The sequence below is a fragment of the Amphiprion ocellaris genome, chromosome 9 (assembly GCF_022539595.1).
Source record: "Amphiprion ocellaris isolate individual 3 ecotype Okinawa chromosome 9, ASM2253959v1, whole genome shotgun sequence".
NCBI classification, from domain to species: Eukaryota; Metazoa; Chordata; class Actinopteri; family Pomacentridae; genus Amphiprion; species Amphiprion ocellaris.
The window spans coordinates 11,674,126-11,692,773 of record NC_072774.1 but is presented as its reverse complement, the minus strand read 5'-3'; the positions used below and the strand labels follow the sequence as shown (position 1 = coordinate 11,692,773).

Sequence of the window (18,648 nt, the reverse complement as noted above, 5' to 3'; positions counted from 1 at the left end):
GCATTGGTGTTTTGACGTGTAACAGAATATTTTTACTACTATGACCTAGACATTTTCATACTTGTAACAGAGTAATTTTACAGGTAGATAGATAGTGTTACAGCCTGGCTCAAAGGCTGCAGCAAAACAGGGAGGCAAACACAGTGTGGTGACTAAAAATTATTTTATTGTAACCAACCAATCCATAATGTGCACAACAAACCACAAATGGAAAGCCCAAAAGCATGCAGCTGAAGCTCCCACAGGCAGCAGCTCAGACCCAGACGCTGGAAGTGAGGGAGGTTTTATGCAGTTTGAGCCACTTGATCCCAGGTGTGGCTCATTCAGCTGACGACCCTCAGCTCCTGAACAGGCACACCTGTTGTCCAAGTGGAGGGTTGTCACAATAGATAGATAGATAGATAGATAGATAGATACATAGATAGATAGATAGATTTGTCCTGATAAGACTCATTTGGACTCATTTATATTTAATTTATATTAATTATTTGTGAATTTATCATCTGTCATCTCTGCTCTCCTATTCAGTTACACTGATGCTGGGCAGAAACCAGTACATCTGAGCTTCAAAATACAATATGGCAGATTGGTATGGAAGCAAAAAAAAAAAAAAAAAGCATATTGTGTCACAGTTCACCACTGCAGGTTCCCTCTGATAGATCAGTAACATTAAACTTTATTATCCATCAGAATGATTCTTACAGGAGACAGATTTCTTTGGCCATAGGATGCATTCACTGTTTCTTGTGCTGCACAAAAAGCCAGATTATCAACCCCGTGAACTTACAAAACCCTACCAAGTTCCCAGAAGTTATCAGCAGTGGCTGTGAAGTCCAAGTGTGCCTGTGCCGTAAATTGTCATAAACGGACTGTGTCTGTGGGACTCGGGGGGAAATGAGACTACACCGCATGTCAGAGGTGTGAATAACTAATTAGCATCTGGCCTGCCTGTCTAGCATTTCTCAGGACATCCACTGGATGAAACGAGACATGGAAACAAAAAACTGTCAAGATTGGTGTCCTTGTTTTGTTCTTCCAGAGCTGAGGGAGGGTCATCAGCTGATTGAGCCACAGCTACATATACTCAGAGAGACGAACTTCAAACTGAAAGAGATGGTAGAAAGTGGAGGAGGAAATCAAAGATGAAGGAAGGGAAGAGGAGAAGATGACTTCAGACAGATGAACACCAAAACAACAGAGAAGAGAAAGTGGAGGAGAAAAGAGACAGAACAGAAAAAGAGGAGCAGAGGCCAAGATGAGATGGAGCTGAAGGAAACAAAGTGAAGAGACTGAAGGAAGAGAGAAAATGAGGAGCAGAAGAACGAGGAAGGAAGGTGAGGAAAGAAAGAAAAAGGTGAGACGAGAGGAGAGCCACCAAAGAGGAAGAGGAGAAACCAAAACAGGAAGAAGGCATGGAGGTGAAGAAGGAGAATGGAGGAGACAGGGAAGGAATGGAGAGAGTAGACAAATCTTTGGACAAAGAGCGGCAGCACCACCTGGTGGCAAAGAGAGAGTCTGCTGAGGTCTCTGAAAGGTTTACTGAAGGCCGGCCAAGGAGCAAAGAGAAGAGAGGCCACAAAGAACACCACGAGTTGGAGATCCAACGAACAAGACGGAAACTCAGAGGATATCAGAGAAGACAAGCAGGAAGATGGGAATCTCCATCAGCCAGAAAACACCAGAGATGAAGAAGGGTTTGAAAGAGGTGGAGGAGAAGGAGCACATAAACATCAGGCATGGAAACAGCAAATTTTGATTTCAGCTGAAAATGCTCGGTATACAATCTTCAGGGGGGTCCAGGGGGGCACAGCCCCCCTGAAGCCGAGAGGTTTTCAGCAAAATAGAGGTGATTTAGAATGAAAAACATGCATAGATTGGATGCTGCAACAACATTTATGTGGTTTAACCAAAAACTGAACAAAAGACATGACAAAATACATTATACATTATAGGGCAGCATTTCTGCAACAACATTAATATTTTTTTTTAAAAAAATCTCTCACATGTGCAATATGTATAATTCTGAATCCGTCCAAAATTGCATAAAATCGGTGAGTCTTGGAATATGAACACGTGTTGAACAGGAGATAAGGAGAATGAAGATCGAATAGAAGACACATAATGGCATCATGGTATCTGTTGATGTGTAAAAGTAATGCCTGGCGTCTAAAAATGGTTTCACTGCAGACAGATTTACAGTAACACAGTGACTCAAATATCATGATACTTTGCCTGATATGTCACATAAACAAAGATGCTGGAGTGAATCTTGTCCAGTGAAACCCAGAAAACTTCCCAGTGTCTTATTTTAACTACATCAAGAGGAATTTACTGTGTCCACTGTCATTGTGGTGTGTGTGTGTGCGTGTGTGTGTGTGTTTGTGTGTGCGTGTGTGTGTGTGCAGCTGTGCGGAGGGTAAATAAACAGAGGGAATCTCATCTGCTTCTCTCATTCCTGTCACTGAGTGGGACTGATGTGTGTGAAGGAATCAGGGTGGATATAACTCTCTTTGTTCTTGTTGTCAGCAGTTAACAGCTTGGTCTGTGGCTCAGTGCTTCACATGTGTCCCTCTCTAGCTCTGTGGGGGCATATGTGTGTGTGTGTGTGTGTGTGTGTGTGCATGTGTGAGAGAGACACTGGAGAAGGTTAGTGAACACAGTGAAACAGAAATGTGTAGTGTATGTGTGTTTGTCTGCGTACATTGCTTGTTGAGTGGTTTTATGTGTCCTTGTAATGAGAATAAAGAGTTTTTCTTGCATTTTGCTTTAGAGAGATGTCAGTAATTGTCATTGTCCTGCTGGAAGGTGGCAACTGGGTTTTCTCAGCTATTTACTGTGTTAGAGCACACCCTGTGTACTTTTTCAGTCAATTTTGTTTTTATTCAGCAACAGTGAATAACTGTAGTTTAGAAATAATGTGGCCTCATCCCATGACTAGTTTTGAGTCTGTTGATCATAAAGGAATGTGTTAATGATAAACAGGAGGGAATGTTAGAAGGTTTTTTTATATTATCATTAATGACAATGGCTGCACAGTGGTGTAGTGGTTAGCACTTTTGCCTTGCAGCGAGAAGATCCCTGGTTTGCGTCCTGGCTTTCCCGGGATCTTTCTGCATGGAGTTTGCATGTTCTCCCTGTGCATGCGTGGGTTTTCTCCGGGTACTCCGGCTTCCTCCCACAGTCCAAAAATATGCTGAGATTAATTGATTACTCTAAATTGCCCGTAGGTGTGAATGTGAGAGTGATTGTTTGTCTTTGTATGTAGCCCTGCGACAGACTGGCGACCTGTCTAGGGTGTCCCCTGCCTTCACCTGAGTCAGCTGGGATAGGCTTTTTCAGCCACATATGTTATTTGATTTTGTCATTCATTCAGTCAGCAGGTGAGTTTTTGTGAAGCCTAGTTCTGCTGTGTGTCAAAATGTCATGTCCTTTGATTAATGGTGCAGTGGATGAAAGAGCAGCATTACTCTGTAGAGAATTAAATATTTTTTGGGATTCTTTGAGATTGTTATCAGACTGTGCATAGATGTTGCATTTCTGGACAGTTGTCTTTTAGAGTGGTAGTGTTTTACATTACGGTTCATAATCTACATCCACAACCTAATCTGTCCTTACATTTGCAACCCCCCTATAAGCTTGGAAATAGTTTGACTACACCAAATTCATGGGGCGGCGATCCTAGAGATCTGCATAACAGCTCATTAGCCTGTTTCCCTAAGAGCTTCAGTTGGTATCCAGGCAGCACAGTTACTGTTATGTTATTCATGATTCTCAAAAACATACAACACAATATAAAACTTATTATAAAGCACAATTGGTGAATAAGATTCAAACAAAACTCATAAATGTGGTGTAGATGTGACAAAATTATGTATGAGATGTGTGTGGTGTTTGTATGTATATGGATATGTTGTGTGTGTGAGTAAGCAGTTGCATCCCTCTAACTGATCTGGTCTAAATCATCTTTTATTCGTTCCATTCACACCGTGGGAACGATGTTCGAGACCCTCCTATTTCTCAGATCAGCACAACTCAAATGAGCACAATGATGCAATGTGTGAATCAGTATACAGCAACACATCTAGTAAAATTCATAAATCACAGTAAAATGTTGTTAAAATCACTGATTAATTTTAAGGTAAATGCTTCCATCACAGTATAATTTCCAGTTACTATTAAATTATTCAGTATTCTTCATCCAGCAATCACTATCTTTTGTACTGATATTTAAATCTAAATTTTACATTTTTAAGCCACTTATCCAATTCTATATTATCCACTATTTATCTATTACTAATTTAATCACTTCAAAAACATTAGCACTTGGTGCATCCTTTAGCACACATTTTATCATATTAATATTAAATGAGACTTCAACTAGTAAGCAAACCATTAACACTAATATTATTGTTAGAAATCTGATTCAAATCAGTTCTGCGCTAAAAAATTCAAACAATCCTGAAAACTTTCTAAAATCAAATCTTTGTAATTCTTTCAACCTTGAACTACCACTTTGCAAGTTCCTCCCTGATCGTCCAGGAGAAGGACAAGTTCCATCCAATTGTATAAACTTTCTTTTATGAAAAATTTATTTTTACTTTTATTTTAGTGTTTCAAACTGTAATTTGTCTGGATTATTTGAGAGGTTCTTTCTTGTTTTATTAATATCTTCTCTTATTTTACTTAGTTTTATTCTATTTTACTTTTAATTATCTGGTTCTCTGTTGTAATAATTCTTTAGCTCTTTAATTCTCTAACTTTTATCACTTTTAATTTTTTACCCTCAACACTAATTTACTTCTCAAATGACCTATCTCCCTTGTTACATTCCACGTGCCAATCTAGGTAATTAAGTCATTTAATTTATTCTCATTATACTATTTATTCTAGTTTACAGTTCTTACTTCTCTCCTATAATTTGCTCAGTCTTCTATGTTTACATCTATTAACTGTTAAAGCACTTAGTGAACGCTATTTTTAAGTGTGCCACATAAATAAAATCAATATTTTTATTATTACTACTTTAAAGCCTAGGAACACATTTGATTATTCTTGATAGTTCTTCAACCTAAATAGGTGCCAGATCCTGATTGCAATTTCCTAATTAAGGTTCATTATTTGGAACTCAAACTTAACAATTATTAATATTTACACTGTTTTTCTATGGTGTGCGTCCCCAACCAAGGCTGCACCCCCGTTATTGCATTCAAAGGATGCTTTATATAAGACTTTCTACAGTTGGTTTCAACTAATGGTAATAACACTCTAGGCTTCATAGTCAATTCATTGTAGAGTTTGACTGATTGGATTCACAGTAATTTGCATGAATTAATCTAGACTAGGAAATGTTTGTTAACATCTTATGCAACCTATTTTTTCATTTGCTAGTATTTAGTAAATTCAGTAATGTTTATGGGAAAGTCAGAGGAGAAGCAGTCTGCTGCACCTCTCTCCATCCTTTAATCTAAACCAGTGCTTCTCAACTGGTCTGGGCCTGGGACCCACCATAAAACTGAAATGACAAGTCGTGACCCAAACAATATTTCTCCAAAAATCAACAATTTATTGATTGAGCGTTCGAAGACAAAACTTTTAAACCTGAACTCAAGTACTTCACAACAACTCAAAATCAAGCAGCAATACTAATTCAAGTACTGAGGACTTTGAAACAAGTAGAACAATAGCCTCAAGTAGTTCTCAGGATATATAAAAGTGCGTTTTTTTTTCTACAAAAAAAGTGCAATTCAACAAAACCAGTAGCTTCTCATAATACTGCACAAGTCTGCAACATTGCTGTTGTAGCTGGAGAAACTATGTACAGAAATATGTGCAAAAGAGTCCAAAAAATGAAAACTGATGAAGAGCATTCAACAAATTATTAAAGTGAAGAAATGCTTAATGTTCTGATCAATCTCAAAATGTAAACAATAAAACATTTTTCAAAGGGCTTAACTATATTTGAAAGCCAATATTTGGGGAAAAAAATAGTGTGCAATATTGAAAGAAAAGTGTGTTTTTCAGCACTTACAAATAAACAAAAGTCACAAGTCACAATAAAAGTACTGCAGAACTACATGAAGTTCTAATGGCTTAGCTGAGGATGCTTTTTGGCCTTTACAAGAGTCTCAAAATCTGGCTGTATGCATGATAAAGCAACTCTGAGGTCATGCTCAATGTTCAGTTTATTTCGGTATTTTGTTTTCAGCTGAACAAGAGCTGAGAAGCCACATTCACAGAGGTATGTGGTGCTGAATGGTAGGAGGATTTTTACAGCTCGACTAGCAATGGAGGGATACTCTCTCATCACATCGTTGCACCAGAACTGGGAAAGGCTTACCTCTGTGAATTTCTTTCTGAGAGTGCGGTCACATGATAGCTCCACCAGCTGACATTCATCGCTGCTAGGCAACGTGATGCTTTCCATGTTTATTCCAAACGGGTCGCGCACCCAGTCGTCCTCGGGTTGTTTATCGGGAAAGTAGTCGCTAAACCGCTCGAAAAGTTTATTCATGCTTCATGCTTTCACTTGCCAGTACCTCACAACACAAAATACACTGAGGCTTTTGGACTCCTTTGTCTTCGATGTAGGAAAATCCATATTTAATGTACTCGCTGTCGTACTTGCGTTTAGCCATGCTGCTGTTGCTATGAAAACATGCAGTTTCTTCTACGGTAATACGAGTGTCCTCACCGGTCGCTGCTGACACGACGACCCCCTGCGGGTGCGGAGGGGAACTACAATGACTCGCCACTAAATTGGATTATCTTTATTTTTCTCTCTTTTTAGAAAAAGGCTCGCGACCCACCAAAAACGGCCCCGCGACCCACTTTTGGGTCGCGACCCACCAGTTGAGAAACACTGCCTTAGACTGTCCCAGCTTGAAGCCCAGTGCAGGTTACTTACTGTCGAAGGAAGAAAATGATTTTAATGTTTGTAGGTGGAAGCTGATAGCTTGATTTACATTAGGTAAAGGCTAATGTGTATGTGATGATGATTTCACATCTCTCCTATAAAAAATAGTAATTAATCTTGAACTTAGGTCAGTCGTTATTTATACAGCACCTTTAAGATAATGGCTGTTGAGCCAAAGTGCCAGAGAAGTTAGATGGCAGATTAAGACCCTACGTCATAAGAGAAAATACCATGTGATTGATTTATTTGTGGATCCAGCCTCAAGATAAATGTCAGAATGTTTTTTCTTCTTTACAAGCTGCTCTGTGTCTTTGTTCAGGTTGAGAGGACTTTGGGTATTGAGGCTGCAAGATCCACCATCATCAATGAGATTCAGTACACCATGGTCAACCACGGAATGAGCATCGACCGGCGTCACGTCATGCTTCTTGCTGATCTTATGTCCTATAAGGTATGAAACATAGCTCTCTCTCCCTGTGTGCGTTCATGAGTGTGTGTGTGTGTGTGTGCGCGCACACACACTCACTACCGGTCAAAAGTTTTAGAACACCTAAATGTTTCCAGTTCTGTATTGGAAAGTATGCATGTTCATGTCTCATTGTACTCTGAAATGAAAGCATAGAACACATAAACAAATGATGTTCAAAAAAACCTATTTAGAAACCAAAATGTATTCTAAACTATTGACTCATCAAAGTAGCCGCCTTTGCCAGATACAACAGCTGAACACACTCGTGGCATTCTTTCCACAATAGAAATCAAATATTCTTCAGAAAGTTCTTCCCAACCCTGTTGCAGAAGTTCCCATAAATGTTCCCATAAAGGTTGTTTTATTTTCACTCTTCTGTCCAATTCATCCCAAACCAGCTCCATGGGGTTGAAGTCTGGAGACTGTGCTGACACTCCATGTTTTCAAGCTCATCGTCTGGTTCTGTGTTCCTAAAGTAGTTCTGGCAGAGCGTGGACTGATGTTCTGGGTCATTATCTTGCTGTAGGATAAACCCCTGACCAGAGGGTTCTGCATGGTGCTGCAGAATGCTGTGGTAGCTGTTTAGGTTAGGGATGTGGAAAACAGATCCTTTAATAATGACTGGACTGAAAAGTAGGCATTTATCATGCCAACCTTCCGAAATGCGTCACCTGTATGCCTCATTTGCAACGAAACTGTTGCTGTTGCAAAAGAATATAATCTGCGCTGTCACCACAACACTAAACATACAAATTTCAAGGATTCATATCCTGAGCAGTCAGAGGCCCGTCAGAGAAAAATGGCCACATTGAAATCTGCCTGCACCCGTGCAAATGGCATTATTACTCGAACTTTAACTGATCAAGAGAGAGTAAGGTGTGCATCTCTGCAGGCTGCCTGGGTGCTTTGCAAACATAACCGGCCTTTCACGGAAAGTGAGCTTTTAAAGGAGAGCATGGTCACCGTTCTGGAGGAACGGTGCCCCCGACAAATCCATGGACAGAGTTATTGCATCTGTCAAACAAATGCCTCTCTCTGCTTCAACTGCTGCACGTCGTGTCCACGTCTTGGCAGAGCATGTCCAGCCAGCTGTCATTGACGGGATCAAGGAAGCCAAATACATTTCACTGGCTATTGATGAGTCCACTGACAACACGGATATTTCACAGTTGTGCGTTTTTGTCAGATACTTTGATGGCAAAGATTTCCGAGAGGAGCTGCTGGCATTGCTTCCGCTGGAGGACAACACCACAATTCTCCACAAACGTAGTGAAAATGATGCCGTTGGACGAGGCGTCCATTCAGAGCGAGCTGGCTGAAATCCAGGCTGCTCTCCATGGTGCTGAAAGCCTGAGCGCATTCTGGATGTCTTGTCCCGAGGACTATGGCACATTGAAGACGCTGGCTGTGTATGTGCTCACCGTGTTGGGTTCAACCTACACCTGCGAGGCTGCGTTCTCCAAGATGAACTCGATAAAAACACACGAGAGGAACCGACTGTCAAACCAGTCTTTGGAGGACTGTTTGCACATAAGTCTGACAGCGGCCAAGCCTGATGTGAAAAAGTTGGTGTCAGAGGGGAAATGTAACTTCAGCCATTAAGCAGTGTGAGGAGCCCATTTCAGCCTTGTGATCTGAAATCGCTATAGCCCACTTAACGTTTTATTTGATGTGCGAACATTATTTGTGACCTGTTTTGTTCTGGTACCAGGTTAGTATTTATTTACCATGCTATTTTAAGTTATGCCAGTTGGTTTTTCCTCCTTTTTTTGTCCTGAGAAGTCTACTAGTTTGAAGCTTGTTGTTGAGACTTTGAAATAAAAACCAAATGTTAAGTAAGGGCATGAGGAAAAGTTATGTTAAAAAAAAGAACTGTGTGAAACAATAAATGTTAAACAGTGCAGCGAGTCTGTCCTCATTTCGGAATGTAGCCTAAATAGAGTCATAAATGGTGGGGATTACTGATAGTTAAGAGTCTCAGTTATTGTTGTTTTCAGTTGCTTTAATAGTGTGGACCGCATGATATTTTCTCTTTGATCCTCACAATTTTGGAATCCAGTCGGGGGCCGGATTGGACGGTTCGGCGGGCCGGATTCGGCCCGCGGGCCGCCAGTTGATGATCACTGCTCTATATAGTTAGCCCTCCTATTACTTTTGGGGTCAGTTTGACTCCATTCAATCTTTAAAGTCTCTAAATAAATGATTGACGTTTTTTTTTTTTTTTTTGCTTCATATTTAATGACGTTTCTTAATTTGATGAGGACGACTGGGTAAACATAAAATGAACATGATGATATGTTTTCAATGTCCTGTACACATATTATACGCATCGGTGTCCTTTGTTTTAGCTGTATAAAACAGCTATCAACATTTTACACACATTTGTGTTGGTTATTTTGGATGATATTGAGGTCAGCACAATATGCACTTCTATAATCTTCCAAATGCTTCAAGGCCCTGCTGTAACACCCGTATGGCTCAACGTGTTACGCGGGTGACGCATGTACAGAGCTGGCCCCCGACGCAGCGGCCCGGGTTCGATTCCCGCTCGCGGCCCTTTGCTGCATGTCTTCCCCCAACTCTTCTCCCCTGTTTCCTGTCTCTATCTCACTGTGCCTAAATAAAGCCGATAAAAGGCCAAAAAAATAGCGTAAAAAAAAGATTTGAATTTACTTTTGTAAATTTTACTTTGTTGTTAGTAAGTTGCTGCCACTTACAGCAGTGTTGACAGGCTTTTTTGAGAAAATGCAGTCATAGTCTGTTCATCGCACCCGTGTTTAATTTGAATAAAGGACAAAAGAAGCACTGTAATGCTTTGTATTTCTTGTTCCCATTTTACGCTCTGAACATAATGAACCATGATCTCAAAGCTGAGTGTGTGTGTGTGCCCAACAGTGATTTTTGTGTACTGCTACACCCTCACCTCTTCCTGTGTAATTCAGTAGCATTTGCCATTTATTGTCCTCTTGCACTGCTGTGACTGACACTTTGTTTTTTGCTCCATAGGACCAGACCTGCTGGGATCTGTACAGATGTCTCGATGAGGGTGGGAGTGGTTTCAGTAAAGGAGAGCTGGATCAGTCTACAAACACATTGTTGTAACCAGTGTGGGAAATCTTTCAGGCAGTCAAGTTATTTGAAACGTCATATGCTCATCCACACGGAAGAAATTAGTTTTTTACTGTGATATTTCCTCATGTTTGACAAAGTGGTTATTATCTTAACTGTGAAATAAAAGCCCTCCTTAAACGTTATTTAATCTAGTCTCTTTTTCAAAAGAGGCCTGAGAACAACAGACATTCCAATAAACTACCCTTAGTTAGTAAAGTGAAACTAAATATTAACTATATATATAAACTATTGTACCCAAAACCTCCACTGCCATATTAGAACAGGATATGCTTTTATTTCTAAAACATTGCCAATGATTTTGACAAATCATTCTGTGGTTTTATTTGAGAAAGTTGTTGCCCCAGCATTGTCCTACAGGGGGCAGTTGTTTTAAAACTACATTTGTCTTCCATGTGTCACCATTTGCTTGCATATTTCATAAACATCACAATCACTAATTTCCAACTCTATACTGATGATATTTTCCTGGTTTTCTTAGCTGGCTGGAGATGAATTTTTGCATCCCTACCCTGATTTTCATTATCGAGGCTCGCTTTTTCCCCTAACATTCTCCCACAACGGGAGTGTTTGACCTTTAAAGTCACGGTTTCTTCTACTGACCGGCACCTTTGTGATTAATCCTTGCAGCTCTACTGCATGATCTACTGTTTGCTTTACCCCGTTAGTCATTCTCTACTAACACTGCAGTTTCTGCTGCTGCCGGTTTTCAACAAATTCCAGGAGAAGAACATACATTACTCCCATTCACGTCTCCCTGTGATTTACTATCGATTTAGCTGATTTAGCTTTAAAGCACAGCATGCTCCCCTTCTGTCTTCCGTTAGGCTCTGCTAAGCCTCCTGCTGCTGAAGCTTCTTACCTGAGCATTGGTTTGGAAAAATAAGTAAATAAAGTCCAAGGACTCACCGATGTGGGCCCCTCAAAATTGTTCATTATCACTCCCTGTTTTACCTCTGCTATTTTTTTCGTCATGTTTTTTAACGGTTTATTCAGTGTTATTGTATAACTTTGTTTTTCAAAGCGGTGTCAATGTTTTAAAGCTTTATACCCATGGGAGATGACTTTTAATGTGTTTTTCATCCCACCAAACAGAGGTGGGATATTTGTATGCATTGCACTTATCAGCCAGGAATAGAGCTAAAGATGAAATAACCCAGGTTTGACTCCTCTCTCAGTAAAAAGTATTTTTCTGTACAAACTGTCTCTTAATGTTAAATGAATGCATTTAACTTGCATATGAACTGTTCCATCAGTCGCTTTGGTTTGACATCAAACAAACAGTTTATTGCCATTTCAAAATGAATGCATCCCTTTCCATTTGACAAACAAAGGAAGTTTTTCTCTCAGCAAAATATAGGCTTTGTTATAATAATAATAATAATAATAATAATAATAATAATAATAATAATAATAATAATAATAATAATAATAAAACAAAAAAAGAAAACAAGGAGGACAAGCACAAATTCTTTGGACTTGCTTGGTAACCAACTACAGAGCAGGTGGTGGGATAGTAGGCTGAAGCCTGGAGGCTGAAATCACCAAAATGTGGGCAGAAAAAAACACATGCGCTGAAAGCTATCCAGACCTTGCGACGTGGACATACTTAACGTAATTCAAAAAACTAACAAAAACAAGGAGTGAGCTAGAATAACAGAAATGTTAGCATGCTATTCTAATGTAGCAAGCTACAGGACCGATTCAGGGCATTAACTTACTGTTTACATGCTGCCAACAACATGGACTGCACTCACATTTTGCTGAATGATTTTGTGGAGGTTGATCAGAACAATTTGATGCCTCATCTCATTTCCCAGTTTGTACGTCCGCAATCTGAGGAGTCAAGGCAACAGGCATTTCATTTAAATGAGACATCTTTGCCCTGGAGCTGTTGTTTTAATGTGGCATCAGTTAAACACAACGCAGCTGCATCATCTGTCTATTGTTTTGCTATAATATACCCCTGTTATACATTATACTATTTTAAGATCCCTGTCAGGAGCAGAAAAGTGTTCATGATAACTTACAATACATAATTACTCATAATTCAATTCACAATGTGGCAACATGTAACAAGAACGTACAGATGATATCCTTTCATTATTTAGCAAACACTGGCGGTGAAGGATAAAAGGCATAACATACAAAAGAGTACTATACAAACAAAGAGTGACAAGTATTCTGGTGAGATGAGCCTAGAGCCAGAAGTAGTGTGCATGATAACTGTCTTCCATTCAGTTAAGTGTTGGGTTGAATATGAAAAGGCTGTTGTAGGAGTATGTTTTGTTCAGCTTATTAAAACTCCTCTTGGTCAAACACACATCCAGCTCTCACGCTTTTCTGCCTATTTCTTGCATTGTTTTAATTCCTGATTCCATTTGAATATAAAGATAACAGCACGATCTCTAGGTTTAAACTAATCTACACTGATGTCCAGGCAGTAGTCTGTGTTTTTTAGCCATGCATTCAATATGATTCTATGGATTAAAATGTTGCTCTTTCAGTCGCTCCATTTTGGTCTTGTCTGAAATCCCATTGGATAGATTGTCCAGTGAAATTTTGTAAAAGCATTTATGGTTCCCAGAGGATGATTCCAAAAAACTGTGGTGATTCTTTGTGCCAACAGTAGTTTGGAAAATTGGCCTCTGAATGAAATAAGCTTGGGCAAACCTAAGCTTCCATGTAGCTCCATTATCAAAGCAAAATGTGAATTTCTCAAATACTTATATGTTAAGAACTTTGAGTGTTTTGACAAAAATATGGCAAATTATGAGGACAAAAATATTTAAATCTGAATACAAACTGGCACTGTATTGAACCATCAAAAACAAATGTAGAAAATACATGATCTGTCATTTCTGGGACACGCTAACAACCATGAGAAATGTCAGGGTAAGCTTGTTATCATGCTGATGTTAGTATGTACAGTAGTGAAAAAAAGCTTACATACACTTGTAAAGACCGTGCATATTGTGGCAATCTTGAATTTTCAGTGACTGCTATAGCTCTTAATTTTCTATGCTGGAATGAACGAAACACGTGTCTTTGTCCCAAAAAACATTCGTGCATGTTGGTTCTTGTGGATGATTATCTCCACATTCTTTTAAAGTTATTTTTTTGGCCTTTTTGTCGGCTTTTTATTAGATAGGCGTAGTGAGAGAGAGACAGGAAACAGGGGAGAAGAGTCGGGGGAAGACATGCAACAAAGGGCCGCGAACGGGAATCGAACCCGGGCCAGCTGCGTCGGGGGCCAGCTCTGTACATGGGTCGCCCACTCAACGCGTTGAGCTATGCTGGAATGAACGAAGCACGTGTCTTTGTCCCAAAAAACATTCATGCATGTTGGTTCTTGTGGATGATTATCTCCACATTCTTCAGGAAAACCTCAAATCATCAGCCAGAAGGAGTCTTGGATGGAGTTAAGTGATCCAACAAGACAATGACCAAAAACATGGTAAAGGAATGGTTAAATCAGGCAAGAATTAAGGTTTTAGACTGGTTTTAACTCCTGACTTTAACCCCATTGAGAACCTGTGGACTGTGCTGAAGAAACAAGTTTTTTCTTCTTTGCATTTAGCCACACTTTAATCTGTGATTAAAACTTTCTACTGTGTCTCTCTGCTTCCTGAATCTTCCACCTGCCTGCAGTCTGATTGCAGCAATGAGAATCAGCTGCCGTAATTGGCTCACACCAGTCACCTGTTTGCAATTCCACCTCCCAGCATATAAGCCAGCTCTGTCATTCACTCCCTGCTCCACCATGGACGCGCACATCCTGCGTCGACTCGTGACCACCGGAGCTTCTTGGACACGACTCTGCCCTCGTACCCCTGCCGGTTCCTGTATGGGTTTCCTACCTACCCCTTCAGCTGAGTTTCTTCCCGTTGTAAGTATCCGGTTTTGATGGATTAGTTTAGGTTATTCATTTATGGTTTTCTTAAATTTCCCCTCTGTTGTTAGTTTAGAGTCTTTGTTGAATTTTGTAGTCTTGTCTGTTTTCCTAATCAGATTTTGCTTGTCTGCTTTCAGCCCTTCCTCCCTGAATCTTCCACCTGCCTTCAGTCTGATTGCAGCAATGAGAATCAGCTGCCGTAATTGGCTCACACCAGTCACCTGTTTGCAATTCCACCTCCCAGCATATAAGCCAGCTCTGTCATTCACTCCCTGCTCCACCATGGACGCGCACATCCTGCGTCGACTCGTGACCACCGGAGCTTCTTGGACACGACTCTGCCCTCGTACCCCTGCCGGTTCCTGTATGGGTTTCCTACCTACCCCTTCAGCTGAGTTTCTTCCCGTTGTAAGTATCCGGTTTTGATGGATTAGTTTAGGTTATTCATTTATGGTTTTCTTAAATTTCCCCTCTGTTGTTAGTTTAGAGTCTTTGTTGAATTTTGTAGTCTTGTCTGTTTTCCTAATCAGATTTTGCTTGTCTGCTTTCAGCCCTTCCTCCCTGAATCTTCCACCTGCCTGCAGTCTGATTGCAGCAATGAGAATCAGCTGCCGTAATTGGCTCACACCAGTCACCTGTTTGCAATTCCACCTCCCAGCATATAAGCCAGCTCTGTCATTCACTCCCTGCTCCACCATGGACGCGCACATCCTGCGTCGACTCGTGACCACCGGAGCTTCTTGGACACGACTCTGCCCTCGTACCCCTGCCGGTTCCTGTATGGGTTTCCTACCTACCCCTTCAGCTGAGTTTCTTCCCGTTGTAAGTATCCGGTTTTGATGGATTAGTTTAGGTTATTCATTTATGGTTTTCTTAAATTTCCCCTCTGTTGTTAGTTTAGAGTCTTTGTTGAATTTTGTAGTCTTGTCTGTTTTCCTAATCAGATTTTGCTTGTCTGCTTTCAGCCCTTCCTCCCTGAATCTTCCACCTGCCTGCAGTCTGATTGCAGCAATGAGAATCAGCTGCCGTAATTGGCTCACACCAGTCACCTGTTTGCAATTCCACCTCCCAGCATATAAGCCAGCTCTGTCATTCCCTCCCTGCTCCACCATGGACGTGCACATCCTGCGTCGACTCGTGACCACCAGAGCTTCTTGGACACGACTCTGCCCTTGTACCCCTGCCGGTTCCTGTTTGGGTTTCCTACCTACCCCTTCAGCTGAGTTTCTTCCCGTTGTAAGTATCCGGTTTTGATGGATTAGTTTAGGTTATTCATTTATGGTTTTCTTAAATTTCCCCTCTGTTGTTAGTTTAGAGTCTTTGTTGAATTTTGTAGTCTTGTCTGTTTTCCTAATCAGATTTTGCTTGTCTGCTTTCAGCCCTTCCTCCCTGACTGTTCCACCTGCCTGCAGTCTGATTGCAGCAATGAGAATCAGCTGCCGTAATTGGCTCACACCAGTCACCTGTTTGCAATTCCACCTCCCAGCATATAAGCCAGCTCTGTCATTCCCTCCCTGCTCCACCATGGACGTGCACATCCTGCGTCGACTCGTGACCACCAGAGCTTCTTGGACACGACTCTGCCCTTGTACCCCTGCCGGTTCCTGTTTGGGTTTCCTACCTACCCCTTCAGCTGAGTTTCTTCCCGTTGTAAGTATCCGGTTTTGATGGATTAGTTTAGGTTATTCATTTATGGTTTTCTTAAATTTCCCCTCTGTTGTTAGTTTAGAGTCTTTGTTGAATTTTGTAGTCTTGTCTGTTTTCCTAATCAGATTTTGCTTGTCTGCTTTCAGCCCTTCCTCCCTGAATCTTCCACCTGCCTGCAGTCTGATTGCAGCAATGAGAATCAGCTGCCGTAATTGGCTCACACCAGTCACCTGTTTGCAATTCCACCTCCCAGCATATAAGCCAGCTCTGTCATTCCCTCCCTGCTCCACCATGGACGTGCACATCCTGCGTCGACTCGTGACCACCAGAGCTTCTTGGACACGACTCTGCCCTTGTACCCCTGCCGGTTCCTGTTTGGGTTTCCTACCTACCCCTTCAGCTGAGTTTCTTCCCGTTGTAAGTATCCGGTTTTGATGGATTAGTTTAGGTTATTCATGTATAAATCCTCATAAATGTTTAAAACCCACACAGGTGAATTTCCTCATGGATAAAATGCAATGCTTCATATATATGCACTAGTGTGTGGCTTTCAGCTTTCTATACTTCAACACATTTTTTTTGATGTTTTCCTCCCCCAGACCATCTGCTACAAAGCATTACCGGGTAACAAATACACCTGATGAAGATCAGAAATATTCAAGCAGAAACCTTCAGCTTCCACGAAGGTGGAAATCATTCTGCCATGAAGACCTAACAACCTTCAAAGACAATTTGAAAATGGGTAAGAAATGAAAGCACACACTGTTTAGTCTAGACCATCATTTGTGCTGACATCTGTGCTTTTAGATTCTATCAAGACGGGGAAAAAAAAAACTGATAAAAGTGTAGTCTGCGTAAAATACATCACCTGCTTAAGCGTGACTGGCTGGATTTTGAACTGACCTACTGATAAATGTTTCAAAGGTGACACGGACCTTCCTGGAGGATGTTGCACAAGGAGTTTTGTCATTGTTGCCACATTCTGGTGTCGACTCCATTCCACTTGACTCCATTCCACTCGACTCCATTTGACTGCATTGATTGCCTTTTGTATTTATAGATTATTGTGAGAAATTGCAAGAATTGATTCTTTTTTTTATGTTTTGTACAAGTTTGTTGTCAATAAAAACAAAAACCTTTATTGAAAAAATTGTTTGGATTGTAAACTATTGTCACAGGAAGAACCTCGGTCGCTGCAACTTGATGCTGTTATTGTTGCAGGAAAAACGTCGGGTGCTGCAACTTGGTTCTCTGTTATTGTTGCAGGAAGAATGTCGGGTGGTGCAACTTGGTTCTCTGTTATTGTTGCAGGAAGAACGTCAGTCGCTGCAACTTGGTTCTCTGTTATTGTTGCAGGAAGAATGTCGGGTGGTGCAACTTGGTTCTCTGTTATTGTTGCAGGAAGAACGTCAGTCGCTGCAACTTGGTTCTCTGTTATTGTTGCAGGAAGAATGTCAGTTGCTGCAACTTGTTGCTCTGTTATTGTTGCAGGAAGAAGCGCTGCGTCACTCTGCGAAGCGCTGCGTCACTCTGCGAAGCGCTGCGTCACTCAACTCAACTCAACTCAACTCAACTCAACTCAACTCAACTCAACTCAACTCAACTCAACTCAACTCAACTCAACTCAACTCAACTCAACTCAACTCAACTCAACTCAACTCAACTCAACTCAACTCAACTCAACTCAACTCAACTCAACTCAACTCAACTCAACTCAACTCAACTCAACTCAACTCAACTCAACTCAACTCAACTCAACTCAACTCAACTCAACTCAACTCAACTCAACTCAACTCAACTCAACTCAACTCAACTCAACTCAACTCAACTCAACTCAACTCAACTCAACTCAACTCAACTCAACTCAACTCAACTCAACTCAACTCAACTCAACTCAACTCAACTCAACTCAACTCAACTCAACTCAACTCAACTCAACTCAACTCAACTCAACTCAACTCAACTCAACTCAACTCAACTCAACTCAACTCAACTCAACTCAACTCAACTCAACTCAACTCAACTCAACTCAACTCAACTCAACTCAACTCAACTCAACTCAACTCAACTCAACTCAACTCAACTCAACTCAACTCAACTCAACTCAACTCAACTCAACTCAACTCAACTCAACTCAACTCAACTCAACTCAACTCAACTCAACTCAACTCAACTCAACTCAACTCAACTCAACTCAACTCAACTCAACTCAACTCAACTCAACTCAACTCAACTCAACTCAACTCAACTCAACTCAACTCAACTCAACTCAACTCAACTCAACTCAACTCAACTCAACTCAACTCAACTCAACTCAACTCAACTCAACTCAACTCAACTCAACTCAACTCAACTCAACTCAACTCAACTCAACTCAACTCAACTCAACTCAACTCAACTCAACTCAACTCAACTCAACTCAACTCAACTCAACTCAACTCAACTCAACTCAACTCAACTCAACTCAACTCAACTCAACTCAACTCAACTCAACTCAACTCAACTCAACTCAACTCAACTCAACTCAACTCAACTCAACTCAACTCAACTCAACTCAACTCAACTCAACTCAACTCAACTCAACTCAACTCAACT

At 40.8% G+C, this 18,648-nt stretch overlaps 2 long non-coding RNA genes across 2 annotated transcripts; both read left to right on the top strand.

Annotated features, from left to right (window-relative positions):
• Positions 1-7,191: 7,191 nt before the first annotated feature.
• Positions 7,192-12,834, top strand: LOC129349590 (uncharacterized). The gene is made up of 2 exons (XR_008602649.1): positions 7,192-7,364; positions 10,389-12,834. It is a non-coding gene; the product is annotated as an uncharacterized LOC129349590 (long non-coding RNA).
• Positions 12,835-16,205: 3,371 nt separating this feature from the next.
• On the top strand, positions 16,206-17,736 carry LOC111571922 (uncharacterized). The gene is made up of 3 exons (XR_008602829.1): positions 16,206-16,470; positions 16,653-16,795; positions 17,545-17,736. It is a non-coding gene; the product is annotated as an uncharacterized LOC111571922 (long non-coding RNA).
• Positions 17,737-18,648: the final 912 nt, after the last annotated feature.